Source organism: Mobula birostris, chromosome 1 (assembly GCF_030028105.1).
Source record: "Mobula birostris isolate sMobBir1 chromosome 1, sMobBir1.hap1, whole genome shotgun sequence".
NCBI classification, from domain to species: Eukaryota; Metazoa; Chordata; class Chondrichthyes; order Myliobatiformes; family Myliobatidae; genus Mobula; species Mobula birostris.
Genome location: NC_092370.1, coordinates 134800516 through 134822426, shown reverse-complemented (window position 1 = coordinate 134822426; position 21911 = coordinate 134800516).

Sequence of the window (21911 nt, the reverse complement as noted above, 5' to 3'; positions counted from 1 at the left end):
CTGGTAACCTCCTCGAAAAACTCCAAAGATTGGTCAAACATGACCTACCACGCACAAAGCCATGTTGACTCTCCCTAATAAGCCCCTGTCTATCCAAATGCTTGTAGATTCTGTCTCTTAGTACTCCCTCCAATAACTTACCTACTACTGACGTTAAACTCACCGGCCTATAATTTCCTGGATTACTTTTCGATCCTTTTTTAAACAACAGAACAACATGAGCCGCTCTCCAATCCTCTGACACTTCACCCGTAGACAGCGACATTTTAAATATTTCTGCCAGGGCCCCCGCAATTTCAACACTAGTCTCCTTCAAGGTCCGAGGGAACACTCTGTCAAGTCCCGGGGATTTATCCACTTTAATTTTCCTCAAGACAGCAAGCACCTCCTCCTTTTCAATCTGTACAGTTTCCATGGTCTCACTACTTGATTCCCTCAAATCCATAGATTTCATGCCAGCTTCCTTAGTAAATACAGATGTAAAAAACCTATTTAAGATCTCCCCCATTTCCTTTGGTTCCGCACAAAGCCGACCACTCTGATCTTCAAGAGGACCAATTTTATCCCTTACAATCCTTTTGCTCTTAATATACTTATAAAAGCTCTTTGGATTATCCTTCACTTTGACTGCCAAGGCAACCTTATGTCTTCTTTTTGCCCTCCTGATTTCTTTCTTAAGTATTTTCTTGCACTTCTTATACTCCTCAAGCACCTGATTTACCCCCTGTTTCCTATGCATTTCATAAAACTCCCTCTTCTTCTTTATCAGAGTTGCAATATCCCTTGAGAACCAAGGTTCCTTATTCCTATTCAATTTGCCTTTAATACTGACAGGAACATACAAACTCTGCACTCTCAAAATTTCCCTCTCAAAATTTCTCTCACTTTTTCACTGAACTATGAATCTCTTTCTTAAACTTGGCTGGTAATGAATTCCACAGACTAACCACCTGCTGACTGAAGAAATTCCTCCTCATTTGGGTATTAGAGAGATGTCCTTTTATACTGAGGTTTTGCACTTAGATCCTAGATGCTTAGATCCTAGCTGAATCTTTCAGTATTACAAAAGGCCTCAGTGAGAACCCCCCCATCCCTGCCGCATCCTTCTGAACTCCATCAAATATAAGACCCTCCACCATCAGATTTCTGAATGGTCCATGAATCTCTGATCATTACCTTGCTATTCCTCTTGTGTGCTTTATTCGTTTGTTTGTTTGTTTATGTATGTATATCTCTGATTATAAATTTACTTTGGCTATAAATTTGTCAGTCCAGCAGAGGCAGAGCCCTCCCCACCATTGAGACATCTACCAGAAAGCACCATTCATCTTCAAGGAGCCCCACCATTCAGGCCATGCTCTGATGCATCAGGCAGAGCATACAGGAGCCTTAGGTCCCACAACTTCAGGTTCAGGACCAGCTATTACTCTACAATCATCAGGCTCCTGAACCAGTGTGGACAGTTTCACTCACTTCAACTTTGAACTGATTCCACAACCTATAGTCTCACTTTCAAGGACCTTACAACTCGTGCTCATAGCTGTATCTATCTATCTATCTATTATCTTTCCACAGATGCTGTTTGACTTGCAGAGTGTTTTCAGCATTAATTATAGCTACCAACCACCAATTATAACTTCCATTTTGAGTGCTTGCCTGGGGATAAAACAGCCTTGGGATTTTCATGGTGTGAATTTGAACAGTGGTGCCGATTTCACTTGATCTACCTAATCAGCAATTGCCTCTGATCTGGGCCGACATTTACGTGCTGGGCAGCACCTAATTAATTAGCTTGTTTATTTCAGCTTTTTTCTTAAAGATGTGCTGGGTGCGCCTTGGCTACCACTACACCCCTGCATGCTTCATGGCCCGGCATTGGTCCGTGGCCCGAAAGTTGGGGGCCACTGAATTATTAGAATGCTAAACATCTATGGTCACTCTGATATAGTCACTGATGCTCCATATGTACTGGCCAAAATCTGGTGGAACCAGACCAGACTGGATGTTTACTTTCAAAACCTTGAGCCAGAATCAGAGTCAGATTTATTATTGCTGATATATGATGTGAAATTTGTTGTTTTATGGCAGCAGGACAGTGCAAAGATGTAAAATATCTATAATTTACAAAAATAAATAATGCTAAGAGAAAAGAATACCAAGGTAGGTCTCATGGGTTTAGAGAGGGAAAGAAGCTGTTCCTAAATCATAAAAACTAGAGATTCTGCAGATGCTGGAAATCCAGAGCAATACACAAAGAATTCTATAGGAATTTAGCAGGTCATTTAGCATCTACAGATAGGAATAAAGATTCAACCTTTTGAGCTGAGACCCTTCACCAAGACTGGAAAGGAAGGGGGAAGAGGCCAGAATAAGAAGGTGGGGTTAGGGGAAGGACTGCAAGCTGACAGGTGATAAGTGAAAACAGATGAGGGGGAAGATGGTAGGGGAAAGGGATGAGGTGGGAAGGTGCGAGGTGACAGGTGGAAATACTAAAAGGCTGAAGAAGAAGGAATTTTATAGGAGACAAGAGGAGACCATATGAGAAAGGGAAGGAGGAGGAGCACTGGAGGGAGATGATAGGCAAGTGAGGAGAAGAGAAGGGGTAAGAGTGGAGCCTGAATGGGGAATGGAAGAAGAGAGAAGGGGGATCGGGGAGGAATATCCTAAATCATCAAGTTTTGATATTCAGGTTCCTCCACACCAGGCTGTATTGTAACCAGTCAGAATCTCTCCACCATACACCTATAGAAATTTATAAACCTCTTTGGTGACATATGAAATATCCTTAGTCCCAACAAAGTAGAGACACTGACATGCATTCTCCATGATTGCACCAATGTCTTCTGCACAGATCCGCTGAGATGTATGCACCCAGGAACTTGAAGCTGTTCACCCTTTCCACAGCTGACCCCTCCTGAAGTCCACAGTCAATGCGAGGTTCTTATTCACCACTCAACCAGCTGATCTATCTTACTCTTGTAAGCCTCTTCATCTCCATCTGAGATTCTGCAACAAAGTGGTGTCATCAGCTAATTTATAGTTGGTGTTTAAGCTGTGTTTATCTACACAGTCATAAGCACAGAGACAGTATTGCAGTGGGCTACGTCATATCCTTAAGGTGCATCTGTGTTGATTGCCAGTGAGAAGACGTTATCACCCATCTGCACTGAAACAAATAAGTGGCTTGTAATTGTGGCTGTGCGGCCAACTGTTAGCCCTTTATAATACACTGGTGGAAAAAAAAAGTATGTGTCACATTTCATCAGTCTGCCGTGAAAAGAAAAACCAGATGGCTGATCAACCAGACATCTGCTGTTAAGAGTCACTTGATGTCTGCTTTGTACAGTAGTTGTTAGATTGAGTACAAAAAACAATGGAATGGATGTGTCCTCTTTATAAGTACCCCACTTACCCCTGCATCACCCCATTCAGGTGACCTCATAGTCCTGTTACTCTTGATTCAAGGGACATCATCTGGAAAATTGGAAAAAGGAGAAACAAGAGAGAAAATGAATAGGCACAAGAGTCTATTACTGCTTCTATTTATGTTTTTTCTGTTTATCATAGTCCAGTAATACACTGGATGCTTTATATTTTGTGTCTTCATACTCTTCTATTAATCAGTCTGTACCTTCAGGGATTATGTAATGAAAATGTACTTGTAAGTTTATCAGGACCAAGGCTCCAAAGCTTCAGGTGGGATGTAGGAGGAGGGAGCTGACATTTTACTGTATACCAGGTAAACACATTCTGAAAGGTCAGACTCTTCAATAGCATCATTGGGAAATAATTGCAGATGTTGCTGTCCTTATGGCCAGAATGTGGACTAGCCAGAAATCCAAAACATGTTCAGCGAGGGAGGCAATATGAGGCAATCAAAATGCATTTTATTAATAATATAGAATTAATATTTCATCTACGGGTAATTGAGCTGTTCTCTGGATATAAGCCTACACTGGTACAGAGCCTTCAGGAATGATGTATGCTAAAAGTATTTTCAAGTAAACATATAAAACTGCAGGACATAATTTTAAAAAGGAATTCATTATTGGTAGCTATTGTTTAGTGACATCAGCAAATGTGCTTGTTGATAAATTCATAGCATTTATATTTTCATATATAATTAAAAACACCAGTCTCTGACAGTGCAAGTGATACCTAGGCCATTCCTGGAGGCAATTATTTCCAGAGGACTGGCAATGACATATATATATATAGTAAAACATATAGTCACCATACGTATTATTTTCTTTCCATTTGTTTTCTTAAAAAAGCACGATAAAAAAGGTGGAGCAGCTGTAATAATCAGATGGCTACATTTTTGTTGCTGCCTGATTCACTTAGACTATAAGGTGTTGGATCAGAATTAGGGCATTCAGATCATCGAGTCCGCTCCGCCATTCCATCATGGCTGATTTATTATCCCTCTGAACCCCATTCTCCTGCCTTCTGCCCGTAACCTTTGATGCCCCTACTAATAAAGAACCTATCAAACTCCGCTTTAAATATACATGAGCCAATCGACCATAAAACATAGGAGCAGATTTAGGCCATTCAGCCCATCAAGTCATCTCTGTGAATCCATCATGGGTGATTTATTATTCCCCTCAACCCTTCTCTCCTGCCTTCTCCCCATGACCTTACTGACCAAGAAACTATCAACTTTCACCATCTGATCCTAGACTTCCTCGGTATAGAAAACAGCCTCTCCATGTCCACCCTATCTAAGCCTTTCAATATTTGAGAGGTTTCAATGAGTTATGAGAATAAAGAGAAGTACACACTAATTTAACAGCTGACTTGATAAGACAGCATGATAACAGCACTGAAACAAGATTTGCAAGTAGTTTTTAGAAAGGAGTCTATGAATGGTTTACGGCTTCAATTATCTGATACACTGAATGGTAACATTTTAAAGAGGATTTGCAATGGGCAATCAGTATTCACATGATTTAATAAATCTCAACAGAAATTTTGATGAGTTAAAGCAATAGGCTTTTCTCAGGTTTATAAGGCTATAAAGAAGTAAAGATAATTAAAAAAGTTAAATCTAAAATGACTTTTATCTCAGTTGCATAAGGATAATATGGGTCTCTTCTGAGCCCATCATCAACTACTGATGGACTTTTGGGAAAGATGCAAATGGCTTTACATCAGCCTGGAATCAGCGAGCAACAAGAACGCACTTTGCCTATCAGCATGACAGATCACAGATCCAAACCCATTTAGAAGTCTGGACATTAGTTCCTTGCCATTAGCAAGCAAAAAGCATGAAGTGTAATCCTGTGGCTTGATAAAGCATTGGTCAGACCGCACATTGAATATGGTGAATAGCTTTAAGACCTTTAACCAAGAAAGGATGTGCTAGCATTGGAAAAGGTCTAGAGGAATTTCACAAAAATGATCCTGGCAATGAAAGGGTTATTACATGAAAAGCATTTGATGGCTCTAGGGTAACACATACAAAATGCGGAAGGAACTCAGCAGGTCAGGCATCATCTATGGAAAGGAATAAACAGTTGATGTTTTGGGCCAAGATCCTTCATAAATCCAAAGAAAGGTCTCAACACCCACCTCCCAAACATCAACTGTATATGACTTAAATGTAGATGCTGCCTGATCTGCTAAATTCCTCCAGTATTTTGTACTTGTTACTCTGGATTTCCAGCATCTGCAGAACCTCTTGTGGTTCTGATGGCTCTGGGTTTGTACACCCTGGAGTTTGGAAGAATGAGGGGAGGAGATCTCATTGAAGCCCATTCAATATTGAAAGGTCTGGACAGAGTGGATACGGAGAGGCTGAGTTTTATAGTGGGGAAGACCAGGACCAGAAAGCACAGCCTCAGAACACAAGGATGTTCCTTTAGAAAAAACTGATGAGAAGGAAATTCTTCTGCCAGAGGATGGTAAATCTGTGGAATTCAATGCCACAGACAGCTGACGAGGCCAAGTCAATAGGTACAGTTAAAGCGGAGGTTGGTAAGTTCTTAATTAGTAAGGATGTCAAGGGTCAGGGGGAGAAGGCAGAAAGGATAGTGTTGAGACGGATAATAAGTCATGCATGATGGAATCACAGAGAGAACACAATGGGTTAAATGTACTTGTTCTGCTCCTATGTTTTACGGTGTATGGTCTTATGGTCTTTATGTAAGTTCTGTGTCAGGTAATATATAACAGAATATTTTTTCAGACATTTTGAAGTCAAGATAATCTTCCCATGGCTGACCTCCTTACGGTTTGGGTTAGTAAGTTGTGGGCATGATATGTTGGTATCGGAAGTGTGGCCACACTGATTTGATTTGACCAAAAGGATGCATTTCCTTAATGTACATGTCACAAATAAAGCTAATCTTCATCTTCTTCAATCTTAATGACAAATAACAATGATATCCCCTACCTCAGGAACCATCTCTTGGTGAAAGCAGAAACAAGATTTGCTGTTGCCTTCTGTACAGCAGCTTAGACTTTGGTGAGCTGAGGAAAAGAATGCTTGAACATCAAGACCTAAAAACAGACACAAAACCAATCAGTGAATCTTGCCCTGTTATAGCTTTTGAGATGTCATTTGTTTCATAAAACTAACTACATGACCCATCCATTGCTAATAAAAAAAAAATTAAGAATGATAGTGGATCCAGCGAAGAGTTATATCAGAAACAAAGACAAGGACTGGGAGCAGTTTAGAGTTCAGCAAAGAACAAAATTAAGAAGGAAAGGGTTAGTGAAGTTTAGATTAGATCCCTGCAGCTAGAAATTAGTGAATCCATAACAAGTAGATGGGAAATGGAAGAACAATTAAAGGAATACTTTAGTTCTGTCATCAAAGAAGAGCACAAAAATAATTTTCAAAGGAATCAGGAATATAATGAAGGCAAAGAAATAAATTAAATTCACGTCAATAAAAAAGTTGTTGGCAATGAGCCAGGGTCTGATCACTGGATTGCAGAACACAAAAAGTGGTAGCTACAGAAGAAGCAAATATATTGTTAAATATTGATCTGAATTCTATAGATTATGAAATATTTATCAAGGCTTGGTCAAAGAAAACCCAGTCTCTTATTGAAAGGGAAGGGGGATAATAGACAGAAAACACACCAGTTAACCTTCCAATTACAAGCATAAAGATGAGATAGTAACAGGCAAGATCAACATGGATTTCCAGAAGAGAACTTGTGTTTGACAAACATCTGAGGGTTTCTTGAGAATATAATTGGTTGAAAAGTGCAATAAAAAACAATCCATATGTTATCACTTTTATTAAGTCTCACCTAAAAATGTAATGTATCAAATTGAAATGTATGATATAGGGGTAATGTATTAGCATAGATAGAAAATGAGTTTATAGATAGGAAACAGTAAGTAGGAAATTTAGCAAAATGATCTACTAAAACTGGTAAGGTCCTACAGTGATTGTACCTCAGCTATTTCTTAGATTAATCAAAGATTTGGATAAGGAAAAAGAATACAATGTTCAGAATTTTGCTGACGACAACAAACTGGGTGGCAAAATTAGCAAGCAGGCAGAGGAAAACATTCAAAAAATATCCCATCTGAGAGCTCCAGGACAATGAAGAAATGCGGAACTTTTGGGGAGAGTAACAAAAACTTGACTCCATGCATTGGGCCCTGTAATCTTCCCTATAAGATTTTTCCTCTCTATCTTCTATACTCTGAAAAATTCAGACCGTGTCTATTCAGTGCCCCATCACACTACAAGCATGTTATCCTAGGAAACACTCCAGTAATTTTTTGCTTCATTTATAACATTTCTTCATATTTCTAAGTAACAAGACCATATTTTTTTGTAAGTCATCTTTACTCTTGTATACAATTCCCCTGACAATAACTGGCAACATACCATTTGCATTTCTAATTTTCTACTGAAGTTGCATGTTACATCTTATTGACCGGTGTATATAAAAAAAGAAAAGCTTTACATATTGATTAATTATTTTATTTATTTATTATCTATAAAATGATTAGCTTTATTTGTAATATGCACATTGAAATAAATATACAGAAACATACATCAATTGTGTCAAATAAAATCAGTGGGGATTGTGCTGGGCAGCCTACAGGTGTGGCCATGCTTCTGGCACCAACATAGCACACCCACAACTCATTAACCCTAACCAGCAGGCAGGATGCTGGAGCACCTGGAGAAAAGTCATTGGGAGAAGGGACAATATACAAACTCCTTACAGACAGCAGCAGGTATCAAACCCTGTTCTTACAGCTGATGGCTGTCAGTGTCACGCAATCTGCTACACTATTGTGCCGCACTGTCTATGACATCAACATTTCCCAATCTGTAACCTTTTAAAAATTGGTTTAGTTTCCTTTGTGCTGTACCAGATTGGAAGACCTAACACCTTCTGTATTATTATCTATATGCAATATTATCAGCCATTCAGTTAGTTTACTTACATCCTTGTGAAGCCTCTGAGATCTTGCTCCCTATTCACAATCCCAATCAGCTTTGTATGATCTGAAATGTGGAAATATCGTATTTCATTCCCTCGGCCAAATCAATAATGTAGATAACAAGTCAGTTGTGTCCAAGCTGGTTGCATTCACCCTGGGATGAAAGTCAATGGGATCTCAAAGTTTACACTAGGTGGCCTCTTTATTACCCCTGTACACCTACTTATTAATGCAAAGATCTAATTAGCCAATCATGTGGCAGCAACTCAATGCAGACATTATCAAAAGGTTCAGTTATTTTTTCGGACTAAACATGAAAATGGGGAAGATATGTGTTCTCAGTGACTGTGACAATAGAATGATTGTTGATGTCAGATGGAGTTGTTTGAATTTCTCAGAAACTGCTAATCTCCTAGGATTTCAGACCAGAAGCACAGGTACAGAGCTAGGCTATTTGGTCGATCGAGTCTGCTCCACCATTTCATCATGGCTGATCCATTTCCCTCTCAAACCCAATCTCTCATCTTCTCCCCATATCCCTTCAGGCCCTTACTAATCAAGAATTTATTAACCTCTGCCTTCAACATACCCAATGATATGGCCTCCACAGCCACCTATGGCAACAAATTGCTTAGATTCACCACTTTGTAGCAAAAGAGATTCTTCCTCATCTCCATTCTAAATGGATGTCCCTCTATTCTGAGTCTGTGTTCTTTGGTCTTCAACTTCCCCACCATAGTAAACATCCTCTCCAAATCTAATCTATCTATTTAACATTTGATAGGTTTCAATGAGATCCCTCCTCATTACTCTGAATTTGAGTGACTACAGACCCAGAGCCATCAAATGTTCCTCATATGATTTTCTTTCAATCCTGGAATCATTTTTGTGAACCTCCTTTGAACTTTCTCCAACGTAAGCACATCCTTTCTTAGATAAGGGGCCAAAAACTGCTCATAATACTCTTAACGAGGCCTCACCGGTGCCTTATAAACCCTTATTCTAATCCTCTGGAAAGCAGCATCCATTATCAAGGACCCCCGCCATCCAGACCATGCTCTCTTCTCACTGCTGCCATTGGGAATGAGGTTCAGGGAGCCTCAGGTCCCAAACTAACAGGTTCAGGAACAGATATTACCTTTTAACCATCAAGCTATGAACTAGCATGGATAACATCTCTCACATCAACACTGAACTGATCACTGAATGCAACCTATGGACTCACTTTCAAGGCCTCTACCACTCATGCTCTCTGTATTATTTATTTACTTATTTTGTATTTGCACGTGTTATCTTCTATGGCACATTGTTTGTTGGTCTGTCTTTGTTTCTGTGTAGTTTTTAATTGATTTTATTGTACTTTGTTGTTCTACTATGAACATCTGCAAGAAATTTAATCTTAGGGTAGTACATGGCAGCGTATACTTATTTTGATAATAAATTTATTTTGGACTTTGAACTCTAAAGTTAACATGAAGATGTACTGATTTGCTATAAGTGTTGCCAAACTAGAAATCATTTGAATTTTGGCCTCCAACCATCCACTGAGAGCTAATATCTCACTATTGACTGAAACAATTGGAATTTTGCTGCCAAAGATGGATTTCCACACTACCTCTCCACAATTTCAGATAGGGGTGATAAAAATTTCTTAAAGGCTTTCTCAATACATCTTTCTATCAGAGATACAGAAAGCAACATGCCAACAGATAATAGGAAAAAATTGTACCAAAAAGAAAGGATGTAGATCAGTTTTGTTCACCATGAACTCTTACAAGCATTAGGAATTTTCTGTGATGTGTTGACATGACAAGCAACAAAAAACAACAACATTCAACAATTATAAATAAAAATAAATAATTACATAAAATAATGTTAAAGGTTAAACTATGGATATACAATAAAATGTGTATAAATACTTAAGTGCCAGCATATGTTTACAATGTAAAGAGCATGATAAAAAGCAATTTAAAGTATCTACAGTGTAGTGGAATGCAGTGACTGAGACAATAGAGGGGGGTTAGAGGTGGGGGCTAAATGGAATGATTATAAACAATAGACAATAGGTGCAGGAGTAGGCCATTCGGCCCTTCCAGCCAGCACCGCCATTTACTGTGATCATAGCTGATCGTCCATAATCAGTATCCAGTTCCTGCTTTATCCCCATAACCTTTGATTCCATTATCTTTAAGAGCTCTATCCATCTCTTTCTTGAAAGCATCCAGAGACTTGGCCTCCACTGCCTTCTGGGACAGAGCATTCCACATATCCACCACTCTCTGGGTGAAAAAGTTTTTCCTCAACTCCGTTCTAAATGGCCTACCCCTTATTCTTAAACTGTGGCCTCTGATTCTGGACTCACCCATCAGCGGGAGCATGCTTCCTGCCTCCAGCGTGTCCAATCCCTTAATAATCTTATATGTTTCAATCAGATCCCCTCTCAACCTTCTAAATTCCAGTGTATACAAGCCCAGTCGCTCCAATCTCTCAACATATGACAGTCCTGCCATCCCGGGAATTAACCTTGTGAACTTACGCTGCACTCCCTCCTCAAACATGGAGACCAAAACTGCGCACAATACTCCAGGTGTGGTCTCACCAGGGCCCTGTACAGCTGCAGAAGGACCTCTTTGCTCCTATACTCAATTCCCCTTGTTATGAAGGCCAGCATGCCATTAGCTTTCTTCACCGCCTGCTGTACCTGCATGCTTGCTTTCAGTGACTGATGTACAAGAACACCTAGATCTTGTTGTACTTCCCCTTTTCCTAACTTGACTCCATTTAGATAATAACCTGCCTTCCTGTTCTTACCACCAAAGTGGATAACCTCACAGTTATCCACATTAAACTGCATCTGCCATGCATCCGCCCACTCACCCGCCTGTCCAAGTCACCCTGCATTCTCATAAGACCCTCCTCACATGTCACACTGCCACCCAGCTTTGTGCCATCTGAAAATTTGCTAATGTTATTTTTAATCCCTTCATCTAAGTCATTAATGTATATTGTAAACAGGTGCGGTCCCAGCACTGAACCCTGCGGTAACCCACTGGTCACCGGCTGCCATTCCGAAAGGGACCTGTTAATTGCTACTCTTTGTTTCCTATCAGCCAGCCAACTTTTAATCCATGTCAGCACTCTGCCCCCAATACCATGTGCCCTAATTTTGCCCACTAATCTCCTATGTGGGACTTTATCAAAGGCTTTCTGAAAGTCCAGGTACACTACATCCACTGGCCCTCCCTTGTCCATTTTCACAGTTACATCCTCAAAAAATTCCAGAGGATAAGTCAAGCACAATTTTCCCTTCATAAATCCATGCTGACTCGGACCTATCCTGTTACTGCTATCCAAATGTGTCGTAATTTCATCTTTTATAATTGACTCCAGCATCTTTCCCACCACTGACGTCAGGCTAACCGGTCTATAATTCCCTGTTTTCTCTCTCCCTCCTTTCTTGAAAAGTGGGACAACATTAGCCACCCTCCAATCCACAGGAACTGATCCTGAATCTATAGAACATTGGAAAATGATTACCAGTGCATCCACGATTTCTAAAGCCACCTCCTTAAGTACCTGGGATGCAGACCATCAGGTCCCGGGGACTTATCAGCCTTCAGACCCAACAGTCTACCCAACACCATTTCCTGCCTAATATAAATTTCCTTCAGTTTATCCATTACCCTAGGTCTTTTGGCCACTATTACATCTGGGAGATTGTTTGTGTCTTTCCTAGAGAAGATAGATCCAAAGTACCTGTTCAACTCATCTACCATTTCCTTGTTCCCCATAATAAATTCACCCGTTTCTGTCTTCAAGGGCCCAATTTTGGTTTTAACTGTTGTTTTCCTTTCCACATACCTAAAGAAGTTTTTACTATCCTCATTATGTTCTTAGCTAGTCTACCTTCATACCTCATTTGTTCTCCACATATTGCCTTTTTAGTTATCGTCTGTTGCTCTTTAAAAGTTTCCCAATCCTCTGGCTTCCCATTCATCTTTGTTATGTTATACTTCCTCTCTTTTATTTTTATACTGTCCTTTACTTCCTTTGTCAGCCACGGCCTCTGCTTACTCCCCTTAGGATCTTCCTTCTTCTTTGGAATGAACTGATCCTGCACCTTCTGCATTATTCCCAGAAACACTTGCCATTGCTGTTCCACTGTCATCCCTGCTAGGGTATTGTTCCATTGAACTTTGGCCAGCTCCTCCCTCATAACTCCATAGTTCCCTTTGTTCAACTGTAATGGTCACAACCTCCGAATGTCTCCTTTACCTCGAGGTCCCTGATCAAATCTGGTTCATTGCACAACACTAAATCTAGAATTGCCTTCTCTCTGGTAGGCTCCAGTACAAGCTGTTCTAAGAATCCATCTCGGAGGCACTCCAAAAACTCCCTTTCTTGGTGTCCAGTACCAACCTGATTCTTCCTGTCTACCTGCATGTTGAAATCTCCCATAACAACTGTAGCATTAACTTTGCGACATGCCGATTTTAACTCTTGGTTCAAGGTATACCCTATATCCAGACTACTGTTTGGGGGCCTGTAGATAACTCCCATTAGGGTCTTTCTACCCTTAGAATTTCTCAGTTCTATCCATACTGACTCTACGTTTCCTGATTCTATGTCCCCCCTCGCAAGGGACTGAATATCATTCCTCACCAACAGAGCCACCCCACCCCCTCTGCCCATCAGTCTGTCTTTTCGATAGGACGTATATCCTTGAATATTCATTTCCCAGGCCCTGTCCACTTGAAGCCATGTCTCTGTTATTCCCACAACATCATATTTGCCAATTTCCAACTGTGCCTCAAGCTCATAGAAACCATAGAACCACAGAAAAACTACAGCACAGAAACAGGCCTTTTGGCCCTTCTTGGCTGTGCCGAACCATTTTCTGCCTAGTCCCACTGACCTGCACACGGACCATATCCCTCCATACACCTCCCATCCACGTATCTGTCCAATTTATTCTTAAATGTTAAAAAAGAACCCGCATTTACCACCTCATCTGGCAGCTCATTCCATACTCCCACCACTCTCCGTGTGAAGAAGCCCCCCCTAATGTTCCCTTTAAACTTTTCCCCCTTCACCCTAAGCCCATGTCCTCTGGTTTTTTTCTCCCCTTGCCTCAGTGGAAAAAGCCTGCTTGCATTCACTCTATGTATACCCATCATAATTTTATATACCCCTATCAAATCTCCCCTCATTCTTCTACGCTCCAGGGAATAAAGTCCTAACCTATTCAACCTTTCTCTGCAACTGAGTTTCTCAAGTCCCGGCAGCATCCTTGTAAACCTTCTCTGCACTCTTTCAACCTTATTTATATCCTTCCTGTAATTTGGTGACCAAAACTGTACACAATACGCCAGGTTTGGCCTCACCAATGCCTTATACAACCTTGTCATAACATTCCAGCTCTTATACTCAATACTACGATTAATAAAGGCCAATGTACCAAAAGCTCTCTTTACGACCCTATCTACCTGTGACGCCACTTTTAGGGAATTTTGTATCTGTATTCCCAGATCCCTCTGTTCTACTGCACTCCTCAGTGCCTTACCATTAACCCTGTATGTTCTACCTTGGTTTGTCCTTCCAATGTGCAATACCTCACACTTGTCAGTATTAAACTCCATCTGCCATTTTTCAGCCCATTTTTCCAGCTGGTCCAAGTCCCTCTGCAGGCTCTGAAAACCTTCCTCACTGTCTACTACACCTCCAATCTTTGTATCATCAGCAAATTTGCTGATCCAATTTACCACATTATCATCTACTTTATTTCTTATACTTCGTGCATTCATATATAATACTTTTAATACATTACTTCCCTCACATTTCATATCAATTCCTATTTCACTTGGCCATACTGTTTGATCCCTTCTTGAGCTTTCTGCTCCATTGATTCTGTTGTCTTTCTTAACTTTTCTTATTCTCACTTTCCCTTTAACTCCATCCTTATATTTGCAGTTCATCCCCTCCCCCCCCCCCCCCGACTACTTAATTTAAACACACCCGTGTTGCAGTGGGAAACCTGCTTGCCAGAATGCTGGTCCCCCGCCTATTAAGGTGCAACCCGTCCCTTTTGTACAATTCATCCTTACCCCAAAACATACCCCAGTGGTCCAAGAATGTAAATCCTTGCTTCTTGCACCAGTTCCTCAGCCACACATTCAGATCCATTATCTCCCTGTTCCTGCCCTTTCCAGCATGAGGAACTGGAAGCAAACTGGAGATAGCCACCCTGGAAGTTCTACTTTTCAGCCTTCTTCTGAGTTCTCTGAAGTCACTCTGTAGAATGTCTTTCCTCTTCTTCCCCACGTCATCTGTGCCAACATGCACCACCGCTTCTGGATGTTCACCTTCACCCTTGAGGATTCCCTGCACCCGGTCTGTGACATCCTGGATCCTGGCACCAGGGAGGCAACACACCATCCTTAAATCCTGCCTGTTGCTGCAGAAACCCCTACCTGTACCTGTCACTATGGAGTCCCCTACTACCACGGCTCTGCCTGACGTCTGTCTCCTCGGCTTTACTTCAGAGCCAATTTTCGACTCACAGACCTGACCGCCTCTCAGGCTGGCAGTGTCTTCTGTACCGACAGTTTTCAAGACAGTGAACCTGTTTATGAGAGGTACATCCCCCGGGATCTCCGGTACTTCAAGCATCCTTTCCTTCCTCATCGTCGCCTCCCCCCCGCCACCCTTCTGGTATCCTCGGTGTAACAACCTAGCTGTAGGCCTGTTCAGAAAACTTTCGTTTTCCTGGATGAACCTGAGGTCATCCAGTTGCTTCTCCAGTGCTGCAACATGGTCCTCCAGAAGCTGAACCTGGACACATTTTCCACAGTTGTAGGAGCCAGAGGCACCATCAGTGTCCCTGACCTCCCACATCATGCACATTAATTGATTAACTACCTGCAAACTGCTGTGAAAACAACTAGAAAGCATCTTTCACGTACCCTTCACCCAAACTAGGAAGTATATGTCTGCAGATACTACAGAACACAGGAGTGGTAACAATTTAGTGAGGAGATAAATTATTGGTTGCTTTACTTCAAAGTTATTTATCTAAACTAAATTGTTTAATTTTATGTAAAGGGATTCACAATTTATTGACCAACATTTGAAAGGTGGTTGAGAATAATACTGTATCTGGAACCTGTGCAGGCACTCAGATGAATATAGTTTCAGAGTGCTGGTGTGGAAGAAGCTTCAAGGTTTAGAATCGGTGGCAAAGAAGGAAAGACAATATGTGTCAAAGTCAGAATTCTGTTGAATTATTGGACGGGAACTTATAGATTAACTTAAGGTGTTGCCTTGTACCTGTTCTTGTATTTCTTGGTAGTAGTGGTCAAATATCTAGGAGATACTGAGGACATTTTCTAGGCTCTGCATTGTGTAATGATGTCCTTGGACCTACAATGCAATGGTGAAGGAAGTAACATGTTACTACACATATGACTTTCTAAAAGTAATTATTATCTTAGTGGTCGAATATTTAGGAGATGCTGGTGACATTGTTTAAGCTATGCATTTTGCCAGTGATGTCCTTACAAATACATTGCTGTGGTAGCATCTTATTACATATATGACATGTTACTAAAAGTAGCCCTAAAGTGTCTTGAAAGACGTACTCAACCAATGCAGAAGTTTTGGGAGATTATTCACAGTAGAAAAAATATTGCATGTGCTATGGACAGAGAAGCAAATTCACACAAGCACTGAAAATCAGGGGTAATGTTCTGTCGCCCAACACTTCAAGGAACAAAATTAACATGTAAAATAGATAAAAGACAGAATTTGATAAGAATTGAAAGTAGACATTACCTGAGACAGATTATATTGTGATAAGGAGATTAGTACAATTGTGCTTGATTTTTTAAAAATATGTAAGCTCACTTGTCTTTTATTGTGAAGAATACTGGGGTAGGTGCTATTCTGCTTTGTTCAGGTTGTCATTGTGTAGAATCACTAATCGTGTCGAGTTGAGAATTACAGCCTCAGGATAGAGGGGCGCCCAGAGAAAATTTGTTAGCCAAAGGATGGTGAATTTGTGGAATTTGTTGTCATGTGCAGCTGTGAAGGCCACGTCGTAGGGTGAATTTAATGCAGAGATTGATAGGTTCTAGATTGGACATGGCATCAAAGGTTACTGGAAGAAGGCCAGGAATTGGGGTTGAGGAGGAGAAAAAAGGAACAGCCCTGATTGAATGGCGGAGTAGACTCGATAGGCCAGATGGCCTATTTCTGCTCCTATGTCTTATGGTCTAACATTAACAACATCTTCATTGCGTTGCTACACTGAGATTGTTGTTAACAGTGTTCTGAGTGGCATTTGTCAGTCAGAGCAGCATGGGTTTTTGTGTTTCGAAGTGCCCGGCCTCCCCTTCTCTATCATTTCTCCCTGATGATAATGACCATATTTCTTGCTACTGGCAAATCCCCACCATCCTACCAACCTCATTACAGCAGTTGGTAATCCTGCCTATCAATGTATCCCACACTTCACTCATCTCATTGGCAACTGCGATAATTTGTGATGAGCCCACATACAACCTGTTGAAGCACCATTAAAGGTACATCTTCCAAGGTGACTCCTTTATCTACTTGTCCCTCCCCAATGATCTCCCTTTCTGGAACTTGTACATGAAAGCATGGCAAGTGCTACACTTGCCCCTACTCCTCCCTCCTTACCACCAATGCCCAAAGCATCCCTACTAACTAAGGTGACACTTTATTTGCGAGTCTTTTAAGGTCATTTAAAGTATTTGCTACTCCCATTGCAGCCTCCACTATATCAATGAGACTTGATGTGCGCTTTGTTGAGGACCTTTGCTCTGTCTGTCCCAAAAGGTGGGATTTCCCAGTGACCACGTATTTCAATTTAATTTCCTTTTCTCATTCTGACATACCGTATTTGTCCATGACCTCCTCTACTGCCACAATGAGACCATATTCAGGTTGGAGGAGCAACACCTCATATTCCATCTGGGTAACCTTCTACCTATTTCTCTAACATCTGATTCGGAGCAGAAAGACTGCGAGTGGAATGGCTAAGAATTTCCGGAGAGAAGGCATTTTACTACTCGAGGTAAAAGAGAGGCAAGACTGTGCAGGCACGTGACATCAGCCAGTAGAGCAGGAAAAGTTTAAAAAGAAGACTGCCATATCCAGCGGGCAGCGGAGTGAGAGGTAGCAGTGTGGTAGGGCTTTGGCTCAACGAGTTTAGGCTGTCACGAGGCGAGGTAGGTTTACCTGTGTTAATTGCGGAAAGGAAGTGGCATGTGTGTGAGGCCGGTTTTCTGTGCTCGGTGTCAGATGTGGGAGGCCCAGGAGTCTCCCAGCCTCCCGGACGGCCATATCTGCACCCGGTGTGTGGCGCTGCAGCTCCTATGGCACCGCGTTAGGGAACTGGAGATGCAGCTCGATCACCTTTGTCTAGTCAGGGAGAGCGAGGAGGTGATGGAAAGGAGTTATAGGCAGGCGATCACACTGGGGCCATGGGAGACAGACAAGTATGTCACAGTCAGGGGAGGGAAGGGGAAGAGTCAGGTACTGGAGAGTACCCCTGTGGCTGGACCCCATGACAATAAGTACTCCTGTTTGAGTTCTGTTGCGGGGGACAGCCTATCTGTGGAAGCAACAGTGGCCACACCTCTGGCACAGAGTCTGGCCCTGTGGCTTAGAAGGGTACGGAAAGGAAGAGGAAGGCTGTAGTGATAGGGGACTCCTATAGTTAGGGGGTCAGACAGGCGATTCTGTGGACGCAGGCAAGAAACTCGGATGGTAGTTTGCCTCCCAGGTGCCAGGGCCCCGGATGTTTCAGATCACGTCCAAGATGTCCTGCAGTGGGAAGGAGAACAACCAGAGGTGGTGGTACATATTGGTACCAATGACATAGGTAGGAAAAGGGAAGAGGTCCTGAAAACAGACTACAGGGAGTTAGGAAGGAAGTTGAGAAGCAGGACCGTAAAGATAGTAATCTAAGGAATACTGCCTGTGCCACATGACAGTGAGTATAGGAGTAGAATGAGGTGGAGGATAAATGCGTGGCTGAGGGATTAGAGCAGGGGGCAGGGATTCAGATTTCTGGATCATTGGGACCTTTTTTGGGCTAGGTGTGACCTGTACAAAAAAGGTGGGTTGCACTTGAATCCCAGGGGGACCAATATCCTGGTGGGGAGGTTTGCTAAGGCTACTGGGAAGAGTTTAAGCTAGAATTGTTGGGGGGTGGGAACCAAACTGAAGAGATGGAGGAAGAGGCGGTTGGCTCACAAATAGAGAAAGCTTGGAGACAGTGTGAGAGGGAGGATAGGCAGGTGATAGAGAAGGGACGTGCTGAGATGGATGGTTTGATATGTGTCTATTTTAACGCAAGGAGTATTGTGAACAAAGCAGATGAGCGTCGAGCATGGATCAGTACTTGGAGCTATGATGTGGCGGCCATTACAGAGACTTGGATGGCTCAGGGACAGGAATGGTTACTTCAAGTGCTGGGTTTTAGATGTTTCAGAAAGGACAGGAAGGGAGGCAAAAGAGGTGGGGGCGTGGCACTGTTCATCAGGGATCGTGTCCGGCTGCAGAAAAGGTGGACGTCATGGAGGGATTGTCTACGGAGTCTCTGTGGGTGGAGGTTAGCAGCAAGAAGGGGTCAATAACTTTACCAGTTGTTTTTTACAGGCTGCCCAATAGTAACAGGGATATCGATGAGCAGATAGGGAAACAGATCCTGGAAAGGTGTAACAATAACAGAGTTGTCGTGATGGGAGATTTTAATTTCCTAAATATTGATTGGAACCTCCTTAGATCAAGGGGTTTAGATGGGGTGGAGTTTGTTTGGTGTGTTCAGGAAGGTTTCTTGACACAATATGTAGATAAGCCTACAAGAGGAGAGACTGTACTTGATTTGGTATTGGGAAATGAAACTGGTCAGGTGTCAGAACTCTCAGTGGGAGAGTACTTTGGAGATAGTGATGATAATTCTATCTCCTTTACAATAACATTGGAGAGAAATAGGAATAGACAAGTTAGAAAAGTGTTTAATTGGAGTAATGGGAATTATGAGGCTATCAAGCAGGAAATTGGAAGCTTCAATTGGGAACAGATGTTCTCAGGGATAGGTACGGAAGAAAAAAAGCAAATGTTCAGGGGATATCTGTGTGGAGTTCTGCATAGGTATGTTCCAATGAGACAGGGAAGTTATGATAGGGTACAGGAACCATGGTGTACAAAGGCTGAAATAAATCTAGTCAAGAAGAAAAGAAAAGCTTACAAAGGGTTCAGAGAGCTAGGTAATATTAGAGATCTAGAAGATTATAAGGCTAACAGGAAGGAGCTGAAAAAGGAAATTAGGAGAGTCATAAGGGGCCATGAGAAGGCCTTTGCAGGCAGGATTAAGGAAAACCCCAAGGCATTCCACAAGTATGTGAAGAGTAAGAGGATAAGATGTGAAAGAGTAGGATCTGTCAAGTGTGACAATGGGAAAGTGTGTATGGAACCGGAAGAAATAACAGAGGTACTTAATGAATACTTTACTTCAGTATTGAGGATGTGGCTAAACACATTGATGAAAGAAGAGCAGTAGATGTCATGTATATGAATTTCAGCAAGGCATTTGATAAGGTACCCCATGCAAGGCTTCTTGTGAAAGTAAGGTGGCATGGGATCCAAGGGAACATTGCTTTGTGGATCCAGAACTGGCTTGCCCACAGAAGGAAAAGAGTGGTTGTAGATGGATCATATTCTGAATGGAGGTCAGTGACCAGTGGTGTGCCTCAGGGATTTGTTCTGGGACCCTTACGCTTCGTGATTTTTATAAATGACCTGGATGAGGAAGTAGATGGATGGGTTAATAAGTTTGCTGATGACACAAAGGTTGGAGGTGTTGTGGATAGTGTGGAGGGCTGTCAGAGGTTACAGCGGGACATTGATAGGATGCAAATCTGGGCTGAGAAGTGACAGTTGGAGTTCAACCCAGATAAGTGTGAGGTGGTTCATTTTGGTAGGTCAAATATGATGGCAGAATATAGTATTAATGGTAAGACTCTGGGCAGTGTAGAGGATCAGAAGGATCTTGGTGTCTGAGTCCATAGGACGCTCAAAGCAGCTGTGCAGGTTGATTCTGTGGTTAAGAAGGCATACGGTGTATTGGACTTCATTAATTGTGCAATTGAATTTAGGAGCTGAGAGGTAATGTTGCAGCTATATAGGACCCTGGTCAGACCCCACTTGGAGTGCTGTGCTCAGATCCGGTTGCCTCACTACAGGAAGGACATGGAGACCATAGAATGGGTGCAGAGGAGATTTACAAGGCTGTTGCCTGAACTGGGGAGCATGCCTTATGAAAAGTGGTTGAGTGAACTTGGCCTTTTCTCCTTGGAGTGACGGAGGATAAGAGGTGACCTGATAGAGGTATATAAGATGATGAGAGGCATTGATCGCGTGGATGGTCAAAGGCTTTTTCCCAGGGCTGAAATGACTACCACAAGACGACACAAGTTTAAGGTGCTGGGGAGTAGTTACCGTTGTCAGGGTAAGTTTTTTATGCAGAGAGTGGTGAGTGCGTGGAATGGGCTGCCGGCAACGGTGGTGGAGGCGGATACCATAGGGTCTTATAAGAAACTTTTGGATAGGTACATGGAGCTTAGAAAAATAGAGGGCTATGGGTAAGCCTAGTAATTTCTATGGTAGGGATATATTTGGTACAACTTTGTGGGCCGAAGGGCCTGTATTGTGCTGTAGGTTTTCTATGTTTCTATCAGGTAATTTCTCCCCCTCCTACTTCTGACTTTTTACATTCCCCATTCTCGTTCCCTTCTCATCCTTTCTCTGCCCCTCACCTACCCATCACCTCTCTCTCGTGTCCCTCTCCTTTCCCTTTCTTCCACAGTCCACTGTCCTCTCCTGTTAAATATCTTCTTCTTCAGCCCCTTACCTCTTCCATCTATCATCTCCCAACTTCTTACTTCATCCTCCCCCTTCTTCCATCCACCCATTTTCTCCCTTACCAGCCTTACCAGGTTTAACCTAGTACTTGTCAGCTGTACTCGTTCCACTCCTCCCACCCTCTGCCCCCTTCTATTCCAGTCCTGATGAATGGTCTTGATCTGAAATGTTGACAGTTTATTTCAGGTCATCCGGTGTTCTGTTATCTTGTCCCCTTGACCTTACTCCTTACTAGAACATTACCAGATCTTGAACTCTGATCAGCTAGTCTTCAAACAACATCACATTTCAGATGTGGATTGGACCAAAAACAGGTGCTCCTAGTCACTTCTCCTTATTTTCCTGTCATAATTTGCCCTCCTATCATTTAGTACCTTCCTGAAAGTTCCAATTTTATCCTTACTCATAACTATCTTATAACATAATTCCCAAAATATTCACCCACTATCAGGTCTGTCATCTGGTCCAACTTATTTCCAAAACTAGGTGAAGTACGATCTCTCCTCTAGTTCACTTCTCCACATACTGTTTCAAGAATC